Source organism: Colossoma macropomum, unplaced genomic scaffold (genome assembly GCF_904425465.1).
Source record: "Colossoma macropomum unplaced genomic scaffold, Colossoma_macropomum, whole genome shotgun sequence".
Lineage (NCBI taxonomy): Eukaryota > Metazoa > Chordata > Actinopteri > Characiformes > Serrasalmidae > Colossoma > Colossoma macropomum.
Genome location: NW_023494790.1, coordinates 25,751,559 through 25,771,254, shown reverse-complemented (window position 1 = coordinate 25,771,254; position 19,696 = coordinate 25,751,559). Strand labels below are relative to the sequence as shown.

Here is a 19,696-nt window from a genome sequence, read left to right as displayed (position 1 = left end):
CCTTTCGTGTTCTATGTACTTTTGTTCTTGTTTTAGTCTTCTCTCTTGTTTTGTTACCTTTGTGCAAGGTCAAATCAAGTGCAAATCAAGGACTTTCACTTGTATCCTGCCTCATCATCTCTCCCAACGTTACAAATTCTTTTTGGGAACTTTATTTGTATGAGTGTACATTCTTGAAAATAGTAGTTCTCAAATTGTTACTTGCATGGACATACAGTTCTAGGAAAAACCTTTAACTGGTACAGAATAAAACAATGTACTGATCATTCATTTTATGGAACGATTCCAATTTCTCTTTAATGAATCAAATAAATTATTTATTTGATTTATGAATCAAATAAAGCACTATACAAAAAGTAAGAGGTGACTGGCTGTTTAGCACAATGAGTCATGTATAATTATTCTACAATATTTTTGTGTATGAGCAGCAGGAGCTTTCAAATGCAGTACAAGTGCACTAAACCACCTCACATTATTTAGGTCATAAAATAAAATAATAAAATTAATAAACTGTCAAATTGCCAATCTTGTATTTGGAACAAAAATCTGCCAATTCTGATCTTAGTTCATTTCGACCATGCATCTCTGATATGAAGGCTTTAGATTATGTGGAGGTTCTTTAAAGAATCATCCATTGAAAGGTTCTTTCAGGAACCAAAAGTGGTTCATCTGAGTCATCGCTCCAAAGAACCATTTTGGCACCTTTGTTCTCATAACTGGCCTTCTATCAGTCTTTTCATCTTTGATCAGTATGTACAGTTGTATGCAAAAATGTTGGTGCCCCTGGTCAAATTCTGTATTTTGTTGACTTTCTAAGTGAAAATAAGTGAATACATCTTCTACAGAGAACACATTTCTTAGTAAGGTGTGGGAATGTCCATGACTTAATTATCTTGGCCACGGCATATTAACGTGTGGGAACGAGATCCTAATGCGTGACATGACACATTATTTTTGCTTATGCAGGATGTCACCAGCAGGGCTCTGTAATTTGCTGCATTTAACATATTGGAAAAAACTTGTGTAAAAGTTGGCATGTTTTATATTTTATGTTTTATTTTTTCCCCTAAATGTCTTAAATTTAGTAAACAAACAGCACTTGTGCAACAAAATTTGTAGAAAAATGTCATATTTAAGTTCAACAAACCATGCAATTTGGGGCTCAAACTTTTGCATAGGACCGTAGGCATCTAGGTAATCCTTTGCATTTTCTACTATCTTTTTTTTGTTTTCATTGTGGAACTTACAGTGCGTGCTAAAGGCTTTCCAGGCCGTTTCACTGTTCATCGTTTCTGCTTTGGTTCTTATTGGAGGAGCGCTTTTGCTTTATCGCCCCCCGCCTCCCCCCACCACCACCACCACCACCACCAGACACACCAACGAGGCTGATGTGATTTCTCCCCACAGTGAGCGCGGTTGAGCAGGGAAAGCAGCAGCAGCAGCAGCAGCATCAGCAGCATCCGGCGCACAGCCCTCACTCAGCTCTCACTCCTGGGGGTGCTTGGCCCCCTTTTCAGCCATGGCAGCCGAGGACCGATCGATGGCCCATCGTGAGTATTTCCCGTTGTCTCTCTGTAGGGACACGGCTCGGGGAGTCTTTACTGTGTCCGCCTGCTTTTTGAGTCAGGGCTCCGTCATGATGTGCGTTGAGTAGCGTGTACAGTGGCAGACAGCGCACAGCCATGTTTAACACGCTGCTCTACAAATCACCGTGTAAACAGCGACTAAAAGCGACGCCGAGGGGCTTCAGGACCGTTTGGATTTGAGGTCCAGACAGACGTGCGTGGATGGGCTCGTCTTGGCTCTATTGTGCTCAGCGGAAATAGGATGAATGTGTTGAGTTGTGAAAGCGAAGCCCGATGCGTGCAGTTAAAGGCGACGCGGGAGGTTTGACATCAGCAGCAGCGGCTCAGCTGAGTTCAGCACAATTCAGGTCCTGAACTGAAAGGGATGGAAAGGATGGTCTTTATCAGCAAAGAGCCAAGATGATGGCTTTATGTTGCTGGCTTTAGCAAACGTGGTCTTTTTTTAAAATGGGGGAGAATCTGAAACGTGCCTGTATCCCATTTCTGCAGCAAACACAAGTTTCCAGTAAGCATCACGAATTTCATTGGAAAAAAGTGCTTTGAATTTATGACGACGTGTAAATGTAATTGTTACAGTTGCTGCCTGAAGAAGCAGAATGAAACTGTGTTGCTGTAACAGGTTTTATTCACGTGTGAACGTTTGACACGTTTGAATCACGTAAACTCGAAGCACCATCTGTTTCAGTTTTCTCTCCCTCGTTTGTTTGGTCATTTCTCTTTGCAGAGCTTCAGTCCAGAGAAGCGCTGTTTGCTGTAGAGTTGACGTAGCAGTGCTACGTTTTTCTCCTTTGGCATTTTAGTTGTGATCTTGGGTGGATGTTTGGTGCTGCTGGCGGAATGGAGATGGATGTTTCGTGGAAAAGTGCTGGGGAGAATATCAGCTCCCCTCCTCTGTCTGTCTCTGTCAGCTAATAAGAAACCATACATCCCTCGCATTGATGGAGACTAAAGCCAACGTCAGCATTTTCACTCTGTAACAAAACAGCGGTGAAACAGTCAGGTCTGACTTGTGAAGAAGACCATCATTTCTATCTGAAATTTTATCAAAGGACTCGCAGTCTGTCCGAGTGTGCGCTGCGTCTCAGGCTTACTTAAGACTTTGTTATGCAATCCAGATTTTGTTCGTGTCAGCGTGAAGTTTCTGAGACGGATCTTGCAGGCTGGCTACACTATATGTCCAAAAGTTTGTAGACACTCGTCTTCTCACCCACCTTCCTACACTCTCAGAAATAAAGGAATGAAACTGTCACTGGGGCAGTTCCTCTCTTATCACTGGGGTGGTACCCTCAAGGGCACATCTCAGTACCTTTAGTCAGGGAACATAAGTTTACCATAATCCATTGCAATTTTTTAAGTTGTACTGACACCATACACTCGTCTCCAGGCTTTTTTATTTTATTGTTTGTTTTAAAACCTTAGGTACAAATACGTATTTTTCACCTGGGATTATTTAAGGTAGATAATTAGACCTTAAAACCACTGTTGTACCTTGGAAGGTATATTTACATTGTTTGTACCTTGATAAACGAGAATTGTACCTGCACAGCACCTTTATTTCTAACAGTGTAAATCAAGAGTATTAATGAAGAGCTGGCCCCCTTTGTTGCAGTATAACGGGGTATAGTATTTCACCCAGATAGGGATTAGAGGTCTGTATTAGGTCTGGAGAAAGGTTTCTGAAGGAAATTCATATGTGGATTTCTGCATGTGAGAAGCACCACTTCACTTTATTATAGTGTTAGACTGTCAGACAATGTGGAACAGAGACAATGCAAAATAACCTGGAAATGTACATATTTCTGATGCAAAAGTAAAGTGATAGTTTTGTCATGTTGACAGTTTATATGTTATGTGTTAGAACAGGTCATTTTCATATTTCTTTTCATAATAGCTCATTAATTGGATACATTATTAACATTTTAATGTGAATTTCATATATTTTAATGAGTTATGTACATAGACTATATGTACAAAAGTATGTATACATCTATTCATCCAGTATTTTCTCTTAAATCAAGGGTATTCATGTAGTACTGGCCCCTCTTTACTGTATAAACAGCCTCTTCTCTTTTGGGAAGGCTTTACACTAGATGTTGGAACATGTAGTGGCCACAAGAGCATTAGTGAGGTCAGGTACTAATGTTGGATAATTAGGATTACAAATGCCCAAAGGAATTGGATGGAGCTCCATCACTCCAGAGAACTCGGCTCCACAGCCCAGTGCTGAAGGGCTTATACCCCTATGGCTGAAGCTTGGCATTGGGCATGGTGATCTTAGGCTCTTGTGTGGCTGCTCCAGAGCATTCTATTCTATTGCCAGTGCTGTTCTATAGAGATCATACAAGCTTTGCGTGCATAAACATCTACATCAGCAACAAGTTCACCTTAAAGTAGCAGATTTCATTAATTAGGATGGCTGTCTGTATGCTTGGACATATAGTGTATGTTTGCTGCTGCCTTTGTGGACAGCTCCCGGTGCTGAATCACATCAACCTTGTCTTTTTAGCCTTTTGTTACACCGTGTTGTGTGTTAACACATTTCATCTAGCCGTGAAGAGGGACAAACACACCTTGGCTGGAGTGTTTAGGCCTTGTTTTTGGAGGAGCTCTTAAAACAGCTGGGAAGGGACCTCTTTGACAGATGAATGTGAGTCATTTCACAACACAGTTACTGTGAAAAAAAAATAAAAACATGATTTTTGGGATAAGCTCAAGGTCTTGTGATCTTGAGCAGAAAAAACAGAATCTGAATCACAATTTTGCGATTGGCTGCCTTTGAAATAACGTGCTGGGGTAGTACGTCCATAATCAGAATTGCCCAGCTAGGCCAAACGTTCATACATTTGTTGGCATTGCTGTAATGAAATGAATGCCCAAAATTTGTTTGTTTAAAAAAAAAACACTGGTTTCTAATTCCAGGCAGGCATACTCTTCCTCAGCTGTGTGAATATTAATTGAAGAGCAATGTTTACATGCAAAATAGGTTTACCCCAGAAAGCCTCTATGCCTTGTTAATCACTACCTCTTGTGAGATAACAAGCCTTGGCGAAGGGTAATCATGGGTAATGTAGTTCTAACTCATCTGTCTTATAATTCCTCAATAATTTCTCAATGTATGAGCCAAACTGTGGAAATGAAGTCCAGAAGTTCACAGTTTCATGCTTTTCATGCTGTACCGCATCTACTAAACCAGGTAATTAGGGGCTCACATAATGGGAAAGCAATTTTTCTTTTTTTTTCAAAAATACTTTTGATGTAGTAGGTAAACATTGCTAAAGCTTCCAAAACATAAGCATTACTTACATACGTAAAAAGCAATTGAGCCTATTTTGAATGTTATGTTATATCACAAAAACAATGCATTTACATATAACTGCCTATTGAACCCGCAGCAGTTTAGTCCATTTATGTTGAAGCTGTAAGGAATGATTCAGACAGGACAATACAGTGGAGCCAGTTAGAACACAGATCATTTACATATATCAGTCTTAAAGGCCCGGTAACAAAAACAGCCGGTTTACTTCTAAAGAAGAGAGTTTAGAAAAGTGTCAAGAAAAAATTGGAACATAAATCCATAAAAAAACAAAAAACAAAACAAAAAAAAAAAGGAAAACAAAATATAAGATGCGGTGTCTTGAAATGATGACTTGAAGTGTTTTTGAGTGGGACAGTCACTAAACTGCGCTCATCTCCGGCCCTTCAGGACCAGAGTAAGGTCCCCTTGATTTAGCGGCTTGACGTGATTACTGTACACTTCATTTGCAGCACTGTTGTTATGTTGCCAGTGGGAATCTGTCCGCAGGAGCTAATTTAAGAGTCTGATGTTGGGAGATGAATCATGACTTTTGCCCTGCAGCTAATCACAGTCACATAAGTGGTGTCTGGTGGGAACTGAGTTTTTGCTTTGTGTCTCTTTTTGGAACTTGCCTTTTAATTGTGATATATAGCGTCTCACTGTCAGTGCCAACTATGTTTATTATCAAATTCACATTAAGGTAGAAAACATAGTCTGGACAGTTTCTACACACCAACTGAGCCTATAACTTTGAGCAAAAAAGAGTTCTATACAGTGCCAGAAAACATATAACAATGAGTCTTGTTTTGGTGCTAGAACCATTTTAAAAAGTTCTTTAAGAAACTATATGTAAGAATATATCATGTTATATAAAGGAAACTGTGGACCTAACTCTGCTTGTTTTTACCCTGATATCACATTTCTTATGATATTATTATTATATTATATTATTATTATATATTGTTTTGTATAAACTACTACTACTACTACAACACTACTACTATTACTACTACTACTACTACTATTACTACTACTTTTGCTTCTCCTACTATTATTAATAATAATGCAATAGACAGTAGATAATATACATGATCATCAGAACCTCGTGAAGGTAATTTTAGCATAATAAGAAAGGCACACATAAAAATAACTATTTTCAGAACTCCCAAAAACATGTAAGCATTCACTTTTAAAATTCTTTGAATTGTTATGATTCTATCTAGAACCCTTGGAGAGCCCTTGGAATTAGTTTTATATTGAGAAGGTATTGTTTATTGAAAATCCTTTTTTTAAGCTGTGCTTTATCTGTTTCTGGAAAACCCCATTTGATGACTTGTGTCCCGGCAGATGTACAGTTCTTGTGGTCACTCTAAAATCCGAGTTTGATGTGGACTTGGTGCACAGGGATTACAGGTCATATGGCTAATTGTATGAAATACGCCCTCTAATATGTCTGCCCTTGCTGGGGCCTCTTGCTCCTTGATGCATCCAGATGGCACAGTTTAGCAATGAGCCTGTCAGAGAAAAGTTAGCCAGATAGCAAATCTCAAAGCATGCATTTTTGATGAGTTAGGCAGTTTTCTGTATCTGCCACTGTAATGTGCTTTGATTATCTCTGCCTGCATCAAGAAAGACAAAGGTCTCAAAAACAAATCTTGTGTCTGTATTTTTAACCACGTTCTCTTTAAGATGGAGACAGCAGATGGAGACCTATTATTCTTAGTGAAAACTGATTTATGAGTTATCCTGGTCCAGGTTTAAGAATGGATACCATGGCAGATTCTTATTTTCTGCTTCTTAATGGTGCTCTGCTTTATCATTAATACATTCCGGGTTCACTTTGTCATCTTGCATATCACTTCTCAAAAATAGCACTAGCCTGTGCTGTAACTGTTGTTTTAACTTCACACAGTTTTAAACAATATTCCAGAGAATAATATTCCAGTTTAACTCCAGAGAAGTTAATTTAACACCAGTGTTTTGGTGTGTTGTCCTACTTTGATTTGGAGTGTTGGATCTAAAGTTCCATATACACAAAAAAAATCACTCAGAGTGGCTTTTGATGTGAAATTGTGCAGAAATTTACAGATGATTTTCTTTACAATGGTGGTTATAGGAACCAGGGTTTGCAATGTTTATAACCCAAACACAGCCATTCCAAAATGACCAGTGAACCTATACCTGTCTTCTTTTTTTGTTTTTTATACATTTTAATGTTAGTAATGTTAAAACAGTAGTAAATTGGAACAAAAATATCCATTGGGAATTATATTTCCTAATAACACCCTGCATATACATATCTGTCAAATATACTATATATCCAAAAGTATATGGGATTGACATCCCTTTCCAAAACCATTGGCATTAAAATAGAGTTGCTCCGCTCTTTGCAATGATAACAGCCTCCACCCCACACTGGAAACTGTGCCCATTCAGGCAAAAGAGCATGTATGAGGTCAGGCGCTGATGTTGGATAAGACCTGGCTTACAGTCAATGTTCCAATTAATCCCAAAGGGGTTCAGTGGGGTTGAGGTCAGGGCTCTGGGCAGGCCACTCGAGCTCCTCCAGACCAAACTCAGCAAACCACGTCTTTATGGATCTCACTTTGTGCACAGGGGCACACTGATACTGGAACAGGAAAGTACCTTTCCCAAACCGTTGCCATGTTCTCCTGCCACCTGCCAAACCCAGATTCATCTGCCAGATAGTGAAGCATAATTCATCACTCCAGAGAACATGTTTCCACTGTTGAGTCCAGTGGCAGCGTGCTTTACACCATTCCAGCTGACGCTTGGCATTATGCACAGTGATCTTAGGCCTATGTGCAGCTGCTCGGCCATGGAAACTCATTTCGTGCAGATTCCGACGTACAGTTCGGTTGCTGATGTTGCTTCCAGAGACAGTTTGGAACTCTGTAGAAAGTGGTGCAACAGAGGAAAGGTGATTTTTATCGGGATGTCCGCATACTTTTTGCCATATTGTGTATTTGTATTGTTTTAAAAACATCTGGTTTCTGTCATGACCACTGTGAACAATTCTGATTGTGTAAGTTTCTCTAGAGTATTTTTCATCAAACCACTCTGAATGACTGTTTATATTGTAACTATGTAATTATGCAGAAAGTCTGAAAAAAATCGTATCAAAATCCCCTTTAATGCAATACCATAGAGGAACTGCTACCACCACGTAATGTAAATTTAAGGGTTTTTCCTAGAACAATCAACCATTCAAGGACCATTTATGTGGAGGTTTTTTAAACTTTAAAAAAGTTCTTCAGATCTTATTTACAAAAAGGGTCTTTAAAGAACATCTAACCATTTAAATATCTATTGAAAGGCTCTTTAGGGTTCCTCTGTGGCATCACTCCAAATAACCTTCATTTTTAACACTGTAGTGAGCAAGAGAACAAGTAAAGACACATTAAATAACAAACCTACTTCTGTTAGTGCATAGGATTAAAGATGGATTGCGGTGAGGTTGAGTAATTCATCTGACAGCATTTCTAAAGGGATTTACACTCAAGTTTCTTATGTACAATGAGATGCAAGCCAAGAGTATTTGCATAAGCACTTATAATATACTTACAAAGCACTCTAGGAGTGCCTAGTGGCCTACTGAACACAATACACCCTGAAACCGTTGAATGTGACACTAATGTTGTTTCTTTTTTTTAATTATTCACTTCATCTATCTCTCTCATCTCCCATACAAAATTGATGGAGATGTATGTTTATGTAAGACACTTACAGCCTGAAAAGGTGACAAGCAGGAGCAGCTCAGATGCTCCAAGGAAGCTTTATACTGCTCTGGAATATTCATGAGCGTCTGGGCAGGTCACAAAGGGTGTTTTAAGAGAGCAGGAGAGCAGAGGGAGGAGAAAAAGAGGACATGAGAGGAAGAGAAGTTAGGAGAGGAAGAGTGTCTACATGCTTAAAAATGAATGGTTCATTAATGGTTCTTGGCTTGGAAGTATGGTTCTGGGAAAAGTTCTTCAAATTTTAAAAAGGTCCTTCATAATGCTCCATTCTACAAGTATCATTTACAAAAAAACGTTAAACCATACATTGAAAGTTTCTTGAATGAACCGAGAAAATGGGTTCTGAAAGGGTTCTTTAGTAAAGGGAAAGGTCATATGTAGAACCATGATATCTCAAACATGCTCAAATGGTTCTTAGCAGTTAAGCAAATGGTTCTTTTTACGCCATCTTAAATGTGCTACATTTGCCACCACATAGTTATGATGGCCAATTATTTATTTTCTGTTGTTTTAACAACAACAACAATCATAATAATAATAGTAATAATATAATAATAAGAAGAATGAATTTTATGATGTGTTCTATACAAAATAATAGTGTTAAAGATGATAATAGGCTCTTTATATAACCTCTGTGGTTCAACTGAGAACGTTTTATATACAGTCCCTTAAAATTTTTTTTTAAAATGTGTGTTTAATGCCAAAAGGGTTCTGCTAGAGTCATATAATTTTTTTGTCAGAATGTAGATTTTTTTCAATCAATCAATCAATCAATCAATCAATCAATCATGTATAATTTCCATTATAGTGAACTTAGAGTTCTTAAAGGAACCATATACAGGGTTTTTTGCTACTGTTACAAGCCATAGAACCTTTTTTGGAGCTACAGAACCCTTTTTGCTACTAGTTTAAGCTTAAGTGGTGTGTAGAGAGAGTGTGCTGTTATTATTATTATTATTATTATTATTATTATTATTATTATCACTATTATTATTGAGCATGATCTCCATGACAAAGAACCTGTTCTTTAAATAACTACATACAGATTCTATATGACTATTCTATATGAGAGTTCTGCTACCATAGTAAGTCATAGAACCTTTTTCGGAACTACATAGAACCCTTTTTGCTAAGTGTAAAGTGGTACACTGCTTCAGATCTGCAAGGTGTCTGCCAGAGAAGTCAGAATATTTAACAGCACCCCCCCCCCACACACACACACACCCCATTCTCTTTTGTTCACCATGTGTTTTCAACCTGATGTGACCCAGCACTGAACAGATGGTAAAATGTTCCTTTTGATCTTCTGCAGCCCTTCAAGAGCTTTCATGTTGTTGCATGAGTTAAAAACTAGTGCTGGTCATTTTCAAAGGCAGCTTGTGTCTTTTAAAGAAGGCCAGTGCATGAATGTGTTTTAAGTGCACTGATGCTTTTGTTTTGTCAGCTAGGCTTCTCCCTCAAGCGTGTCAGCGGCCGATATGCAAAAAAGAACCTTTTAAAAGCTCAATTAATGGGAAGGCTGATAAGCAGCTTGCCAGTGTCAAAAAGTGGGAAGAAATACCAAAAAAAACATCCTTTCCCGTAAATCAAACGTGGCACAAATAGAAATGTTGACTCTGACGCTTCACACAGACCACAGGGGCATAGAGCGCGCTTGGCTCTTTGAGCAGAGCTGCTTTGGCTGTGGGTTTGAAGTGCTTCTGACAAGGCTGATTGATTGCAGGAGTTGCGGCTGTTTGGCAGGAAGCTGGCTGCGTTTTTTAATATCTGAGTGCTACGGAATAGCGGAACGGAGCATAAGGAGCAATTCCTCAAAGATGACATCTCCATCCTGCTCCTGTCCTTATGCTGTTCTTGCGGTTGATCACTGTGACACCAGCGCTATGGTTCTGTGTCCACGTGCTGAATACAGGTCAACAGCCAGGTTGCTGGAATCTGATTGGTGTGCAGCACAGCGGATCAACATGTTGTTTTGGGAATGTTAATGAATAATGCTGGAGGTTTGCCTCCATTAGAATGGCCTCAGATAAGCAAAGCCCCTCTGATAGGCTTACAGAACGCTGCTCATGAAGAGGAATGTTGCAATTTATGTTCAGGTCTAATTTGTCTGCCTTTGCGGTTCACATTTCTGTGTGAAAGTGATCCATATCTGTCATTTGTGTGTGCAGGCCTCTTCCTTGAAACAACCCACACATGAACAGCCAAATCAATAATGCTACGTGCATAACACACATGCGCCATGAACAAAACAGCAACTAAAAAAAGAGATGACTTACCAACACAAGCAAAGATCATTTGCTCTGAGCAGAAAAGAGAGCAGCTGAGAAAAGGGCAGATGCATTAATGCTTTTGCAGCAATTAGTGCCACTGAGTTCAAGTTGTCGCTGCTGCCATGCAGCTGACACTGGACGATGACTGTAGTATGTGCGTGCGTGATAGAAAAAAAGGCATGAATTCCAATCTAATAGTTCTCCTTGTCCCATGGGCTTGTGTATGTATCTGATCTAGGACTGCATATGACCAGGTTGAAGTGGCACAATCTGAATTTTTCCGAGCTGTGTGAACACAAAAAGTGCATTTTTTTAAACCAGTTTGGATTCATACCTGGTTTGGTCTTAAAATTCCACCAATTTTTCAGAATTTCTGCATAATTCAATCGTTAGATGTGCACAAAGTCATTCAGAGTGGTTTGATGTGAAATTCTCCATTCTACAGAAACTTTGTTAGAAACCAGTCGTCTAAAGAGTTTAACGCTTAAAACTTTGCTCCCAGAAAGTTTTTACATGGAATGGTTACAAAAACACAAATACCTGAGACATTTTGTACAATAATTTTAAATAAGATTTTGACCTAAAACATATTTTTCATGGCAGAGAGGTATATGCATGTGCAAGATGATATGCAAAAACACATTATTTTAGATTTTACATTACATGTAAAAACTCACATGTAGATTCACTGATTGCTTTGGATAGTAAGTAAAACTGTCAATATTGCAACTTCTGGTTTCTATCACCACCACCCTGAAGAAATCTAAGTCAGTACATTTCTCTACAATGAAATATTTGACATCAAATATAGACAGATGACTTTGTTTACATCTCAACAACTAAATTATGTAGAACTTTAGAAAAATCTGTGGAATTTTCCCTTTAAAGTTGCAGAATCCAGATATGTATCTGATTTGAAAAGTTCAGATTTTTGTGTTCACATAGCTCTGAAAAAAACTGATCTGTCAGATCAGATCTAAACTTTTTTTCCACTACACACACACTTACAGTTAGTTACATACATACACATAACCTACAGTTATCATCCAGTATCAGCATGATAGTAGTAGCTAACTTGAAGTTAGCGCCAAAATAGTTCCAAAAGCACTGAAGTATCTGCCATTTTTCACCTTGTGCTGTTTGTTTTGTTCATGTTGTTCACAATGTATATGGACACTGAACATGACATTATTAATTTAAATATACTCATGCGGGTTGTTTTAGGGCAGAAGTGTGTTTACACTATTGACAGAAATAAGTCACATAGGCTACGTTCAGACTTCAGGTAAAAGTGGCCCAAAACTGATCTTTTTCTTCACGTGTGATTCAGATTTGTCCTTTGTGTGAGAGTGTGAACATGAAAAAAACACACTGAATCTGACTGTTTCAGTTCTGATTTGGGATATTTTAATATGTGACCCTGAAATCTGATACGTATCTTATATGTGGCAATGTGACCTCTGTCTGAAGTCATATTGCAATTCATATGTAATTCAAGTCAATCCAACAGAATTTACATCATAATTGTTCATGCACAGAAATAGACCTTTTATCTTAGTTATGAAAATCCGTTACTGTGGTTACACTTTGCATCTTTTTTCGCTTTAGAGGATGAGCGAAACACATAAGCAAATAAGCATGGTGCTTTCCAACAAGAAGAAGGCTTTGTTCACCCTCCAGGGCAAATCAGATTTAGTTTGTATAGCCGACTTTTTGACTGACTGGTCAGATGTCAAGTGATCGAGTCTGATTTGTATGGTCAGACTGTGGTTGCATTTGCTCGCATATCCATGTTACTCGCCATGGCAATGACTCACATGTGCATACACTTACTATGTAGGTGCTAAACCTTGCAAACCTAATGACAATAACTAGATAATAGAATGATCATGCTATATCTCACAACAGCGTTTCACTTTTTATAACAACATCATAAACAGAACATGACATTGGTGTAGGTTGACCTGGTTATAGGACTGCTAACAAGCTATCAACACCAGTTATGTTCAGAGACAGGCTTTAAATTCAAATCTTTTAGTGAAGCAGTCACTGTAAACTACAACATACAGTAGAAAATATGTTACTTAAATATCTGTTAATCCCTTAAAATCACAGACTTATTACATACAAAGACTTCAGTATTATTCAGTATTCAGTAACTACAGGGATTCAGTGCAAACTGCAGATATTCATAGATTATAGAAGTAATACATCTTTGGGCCTGTCGGTGGGCCCTGCCATACGAATGTGGTTTAAATCTGATTGGAAAAAGTCTGGTTTCATCTGGTTTTAGACTGCAGGAAATCTGACCTGCTCAAAAAATTGGATTTGAGCTGCCTGTCTGTACAAGGCCAAACTAACAGCTATTCAAAATCATGCTTACCTCATGATTAATGAGAGAGAAATGATTGAGTTGAAGGAGCCTCACCTAGATCATGTCTCTTTATTCAGTATATATCGCTGTTTTGGCACTGAGTTTGTCCCCCTTTGCTGGCATTCTTCTTCACAGCAGGTGAACAAAAGAAGTTGAGCTTCATTTCTCAGCATAGAAATTACTGTTTTGTGTAAACTTTGTTCATGGTTGTTTGCCCTCCAGGTTTAAATACCAGTTTGCACATGTTAAATATAGAGGACAGCTGTATTTGTTGGATAAGCGTGTTGGGTGGATCAGTGTTCTTCCACACTTACAAATCTGTTCTAAATATTGTCATATATAATTCACATTAAAAGATAATGTGAATGACTAAATAACAGAATCAGATTTGGGCAGTAAATTATCAGAATTAATAAAGAAAGCTTGCAATGCAAACATTAGCAAAGTGGTTCAGATCTGAGTAGCAAGATTCAAATTTTTGTGTTCACACAGCACTGAAAAAGATCTGATCCCTGTCACAAGCTAATAGTCCAACACCTACCCTAAGGCTATGTTCACATTACAAGCCTCATTTCTCATTTCTGAATTTTCACTCAGATCCAATCTTTCTAACTTAATGGTTCAAAGTGGTGTAGGAAAGTGTCTCAAATCTGTTATTAATGTGAACAAACCTGTTTCCTGAAATTACCTGCATGAGCACATGCTAATGTGTGTCATGAACAACAAACAAAGAAGCAGAACAAGACTTTATTGCAAAGATAATTTGTTCTGAGCAGCTCCCAGCTGTTCATCATTAGAGTAAGATGAAGACAAAAATGGTTCAGATTTTTGCTTTTGCACCATTTAATGTGACGCTGCTGTCACATTAACATGAACGATGGTGCATGCACAGTGAAAAAAATACAAAGCACATGAATTCCGAACGAATTGGATATGTATCCGATCTAGGTCCACAAATGAAAGCGGTTCAGATCTGATTTGAAAACATCAGTGTTTCCACAGCTCTGAAAACATAGGATTTGTGTATCATTAATGCAAAAAATCTAAATTTGTGTTACTTCAGCCTGGCAATATGAACATAGATACACATCTCCTCTCCCTACCATTTTCATATCTATCTGCACACTCTGGCAGTCTTAGATACTTCTCTTCTGTTTCTGCACCCTTCCCTCCAGCTTCTTCTGTCTCTTTTGTTATCTTCGTCAATATTTCTCTTATGCAATCATATACAGAGGTGCTGACCTTGAGATTTGAACATGCAGTCTATACGCCTTCTTAAAGGAGGGCTAGCCATGAGCAAGCCCAAGGAGTTGCTGAGCTGCTCTTGGACTCCTGTTTGGATCTGGCTTGAAACAGCTCTCACTGACTCATATGACTCACGCGCTGAAAGTCTGTAGCGTTTTGTACTCCACTGCTCTGGCTTTGCATTGTGTATTTAGCCGTATGACCTTTACACTGCTTTAAGACTCTCTCTATTGCTAATGCCTTAAAGCTGAAGGGATGTTGCATAGAGAAAAAAGGCTGCTAAGCTGTTGCACCTTTAATAATGTTGTGTGCTACAGTTGGGGCGATGTATGCACAGACCGTTGACCAAAAGGCACTACAAATATCTGCGAAGAACACCTGGCTAATCGAGAGAGCGCATGAAAATGATGTAACTGTCCTGTAATGTGACGGCCCCTGCCCACACAAGGCACAGAGCCCACTATGGAGGCGTAATGAAATATAATCTATAAACGAGGGAATGAGAGAGAGAGTGGGGAGGGTAGTGAGGTTTGTGAGATGAATACTGGAAAGACTATGACGTATAAAGAGAACTAGAGAGCGGCAGAGAGTGAGGAACGTACTGAGAAACAGTATGAGAGCAGAGTATGAATAGACAGGAAATGTAATGCACTAAAAAGAAGAGGAAGGGAAATTAAAAAAGGGCTATATTGTAGAGATGGAGAACTCTGCCCCATGCTGGGGTTTTATATACTGCTTATTGTATTTTGTAGTCAAGTAAAAACCAGGTTACCCACTTGCCTTGCACTCAGTGCCGGACCGCGAAAATTCCCTCAGGTCACCCTAAAAATAACCAACTCTGCTTGTAGAGCTTTTCCCCTCTGCTCTCTCTCTCTCTCTCTCTCTCTCTCTCTCTCTCTCTCTCGCTCTCTCTCTTTTCTTTCCTCTCTCTGTCATTATTACTATCTCTCTCTCTCTCATTGCAATTCAAAGTAGCTTTATTGGTGAGACTGTCTCAAGTACGATGTTGGCAAAGCATAGTAAAGTTTAAAACTGAATGTACTCTGTAGAAGTGATAGCATTTACAGTGTGAAATACAATAATGATAATTATCTATCTATCTATCTATCTATCTATCTATCTATGTTGTTTTACCTCTCAGTCTCTGCGTGTCACTTTCTTTACCTTTGAGGAGAACGACTGCTGTAGTTTTGAAAGTGAAATGTTTTCCTGTTCTTACTTGAAATAGGATTTCAGGTGTTCAACAGTTCGGGATTTCTTTCATCGTATTTCTCGTTTCATAAAGTGCCATATATGGTCAGTGGGTGACAGATTTGATCTGCAGGCAGGCCAGTTTAGCACCCTAACTTTTTTCTATAGAGCCATGCTGTTGTAATATGTGCAGAATGTGGTTTTACATTGTCTTGCTGATATAATCAAGGCCTTCGCTGAAAGAGACGTCATCTGAATGGCAACATATGTAGCCAAAACCTATATATATCATTTAGCATTAATGGTGCCTTCACAGGTGTGCCAGTCATCCATGCCATGTGCACTAATGCACTCCTATACCATCACAGATGCTGGCTTTTTAACTGTGTGCTGATTACAAGCCTGATGGTCTTTAGCCCAGAGGACGTAGTGTCCATGATTTCCAAAAAGAATTTCAAATTTTGATTCATTGGACCACAGAACACTATTCCACTTCACCTCAATCCATCTCAAATGAGCTCAGGCCCAGAGAAGGCGGTGGTGTTTCTGAGTCCTGTTTATATATGATTTCTTCTTTGCATGGTAGAGTTTTAATTTGCATTTGTGGATGCAGCAACAAACTGTTTTTGCAAACAATGATTTTTAGAAGTGTTCCTGAGCCCATGCAGTGATTTCCACTACAGAATCATATCTGTTTTTAATGAGGTGCCATCTGAGGGCCCAAAGATCACGGCCAGCAAATACTGGTTCTTATCCCTTGCATACAGAGATTTCTCTGGATTCTCTGAATCTTTTTATGATATTATGTACTCTAGATGATGAAATCCCCAAGTTCTTTGCTATTTTATGTTGAAAAACATTAGTCCTGAATTGTTGCACTATTTGCCCACACAGTCTTTCACAGAGTGGTGAACCCCTCCTCATCTTTATTCTGAAAGACTCAGCCTCTCTGGGATGCTCTTTTTCTACCTAGTCATGTTACTGAGCTGTTGCCAATTAACTTTCAGGTGTTTTTTTTAGCATTACACAACTTTACCAGTCTTTTGTTGCCCCAGTCTCAGCTTTTTTGGAATGTGTTGCTGGCATCAAATTCAAAATAGGTATATATTTTCCAAAAAACAAAATTTCTCAGTTTTAGCATTTGATATGTTGTCTTTGTACTATTTACAAATAAATATAGGGTTTAAATGATTTGCACATCATTACATTTTGTTTTCATTTACATTTTGCACAGTGTCCCAACTTTTTTGGAAATGAGGTAGTATATATCTGCATGTCTCTCTCTATCTCTCTGTCTCTCTCTCTCTCTTTCTCTTTCTCTCTGATTGTTGACAGAGCTGCCATCGGATGGATGATGGGTATTGTTAACATGCCTGGCATTTGTACTAATAAAGCAGCCTATGTGCAATGGGTGTATAATGGGCCGAAAAGGGATGAGCGTGTTATCAGGCTGTAGCATCAGACAGCACCGCCTCTCCATGCTGCTGAGATGAGAATGCAGCAGAGGGAAATTGCCTTAGCACAACAAAAGAGGCTGATATCTGTGAAAATCATTACTCTGGGAACAGAACAAAAACACTGGATGGATTTTCACTGAACATGGCCACGAAGGCGAGCATAGAAGAGGAAGTACAAGGTGCTGAACTTGTGCTTTCAGAGACAACAACAAAAGCATGGGAGGAATTGCTGCTGCAGAGACAGGGATTACACAACTCTGAAAGAAATCTGATTTCTGTGTTCGCTACATGAAAATGAACATCCAGAAAGAATGTGTGTGTGTGTGTGTAGCGGCAGTCTTTGCACTGGGTGAACTTAAGCTTCCACCTTGGGCCTCCATGAGCCAAGGGATATATTAAAATACAAATTAGATATACTGTACGTGTTGATGTTAAGTAACCTATTCTGAAATATATATACATTATAAAAATAGCTGCTATTTTTGATTGTAGTGATTATTATCAAAGCAGCCCCACCCCCAGTCATGGTTATAATGACTATTCTAGGTTTTTCCATGATGACACAACTGCATAAAGACAGGCTGCTATGAACAGGGCAATTAAGCGATAAGCTACATTATGGAGAGGAGGGGTTTTTAGATTGAGAGGGTTGAGAGGGAAAATCAAGTAAAGTTATTCTAGGGAGTCAGAGAAATGCAAAAATAGGGAGGAAAGCAAAAAGTTTGTCACTTCACTCCCAAACTTCTTTTTCAGTCAGAACTGTCTGTCAGAGTTCTACAGGCTCAGCCGACTGTAAATAATGCTAGCGGCAATGTTAGAATAGATAGCTCCATGTTGGTGTCATTACTCAAAAAAGTGGTCCATTACAAGTTAATAATTACTTCTCTCAAAGTGTAATGGGATCACATTACTAGGGATGCATCGTTACCAATACTGGTATTCAGTATTGGCCTGATACCAACTCATTTACTCATACCCCAAAAATTATATGATGCCAACATCCATTACTGACAGAGACAATGTGGTGTAAGGCTAGTGTACGCTGCTGAACTAATGAGTAAACCATTCAAGCAGGCAGAGGACGAGAGTCACTTTAAACAACTTACCTTGGTATATTCGTATATTCCTGCCAGACATACACTGTGCAATTTTAGCCCATTTTTAAACACACACACACAAACACAATCACAACAACTTCGCCAGTATGGGTGGAGACACAAAGGCAAGCAGAACGTAGTTTCTCTGCTCGGTACTTGGACACAGCGTGTTAGTGAAAATAAAGCTATATTATAATATAGCTTTATTTTATATTGATAATTGTCCATACACAGAGCTATCTGTAGTGGCTGCATTTCAAGTAACTATAATTGGATTGAGTGTTTTTGGACAGTTTGACCACATAAATTATAGTCTTTGTCTATGGTCTATTAAAGTGTATTGTGTGACCCACCAAAGAACAAGTTTCTAAAATCGCACAGTACATGTTTGGCTTCAGAGGACTTTTAACTACAGCTTAACTAGCCAACCAAAAGACTCCAACAAGATACAAGTTGTGAAACTCGACAAGTGAACTACTTGCAATTCTTGTTGTCACTGAGCTACAAAGACTGTTGTTGAAAGAGATGAGGATCAAAACTATGAAACATACTTTATGTAAAGCTATACAGAAGTGCTTTTCTGATGTGTAACAAAACCCATTGTTCTCCACTGCAGTACTGTTTGATGCAAGGTAACTAATGTATTAACTAGATTTTAACGATTTAACTGTTAAGACACTTTGCACTAATTTACACTAACAACTACTGAATTCTAAGTCGGTTACTCATAATGGTATCGATAAGTACTAAAAAACATGTGCTCGTAACATGTGCACCCCTACTAATTACTTCATGGGAAAAGTAATCTCACTACCCATTATTCAGTTTCTACATCACTCTGTACCTAATTATCTCACTACATTCACAGATATTGCAGATTATTGACTACACGCTTAAAAAGATGGTACCTCAAGGGTTCTTTAGTAAAGACAATGGTTTTACATGGAATAATGAACACTCAATTTGCATGCTTAAATGGTTCTTTGCATGGTGAAATCGTTCTTCAGATTGATGGAGAATGTGTTGTACATGGTTCTATATAGAACCTTTTAGAAAAGCGTTCTATATTTGCACCAAAAAGGGTGCTTTATTTTTACATGCTTGACATCGTAACAAATGAAGAACCCTTTTTAGTGCTGTATAGAACCTTTTTCAAAAAGGTCCTGTTTAGGACCATCTACTGTACATTCTCCATCAATCTGGAGAGCCCTTTCACAATGCACAGAACTCATTAATTATGCAAAGGTTCATGGTTCTATATAGAACTATTGTCCTTACTAAAGAACCCTTGAAGAATCGTCTTTTTAAGAGTGTAAATTTAAGATTATTTCCTTATTTCAAGACATTTTTTGCAGTGTAGACAGCTGCACTTCTCAGGAGCCTCAACTAAATTATAAATGGGGGGCCCATTTAAGTCTTACGC

General features: G+C 38.6%; 1 protein-coding gene across 1 annotated transcript in view; it reads left to right on the top strand.

Moving 5' to 3' along the window:
* The first annotated feature begins 1,518 nt into the window (after positions 1-1,518).
* The window catches only part of tbkbp1 (TBK1 binding protein 1), a 72,868-nt gene continuing 54,690 nt past the window's right edge, over positions 1,519-19,696 (top strand). Inside the window, exon 1 of the mRNA XM_036572788.1 lies at positions 1,519-1,550. The gene's annotated coding sequence lies outside the window, so the exon portion shown is untranslated. The remainder of the gene's footprint in view (positions 1,551-19,696) is intronic.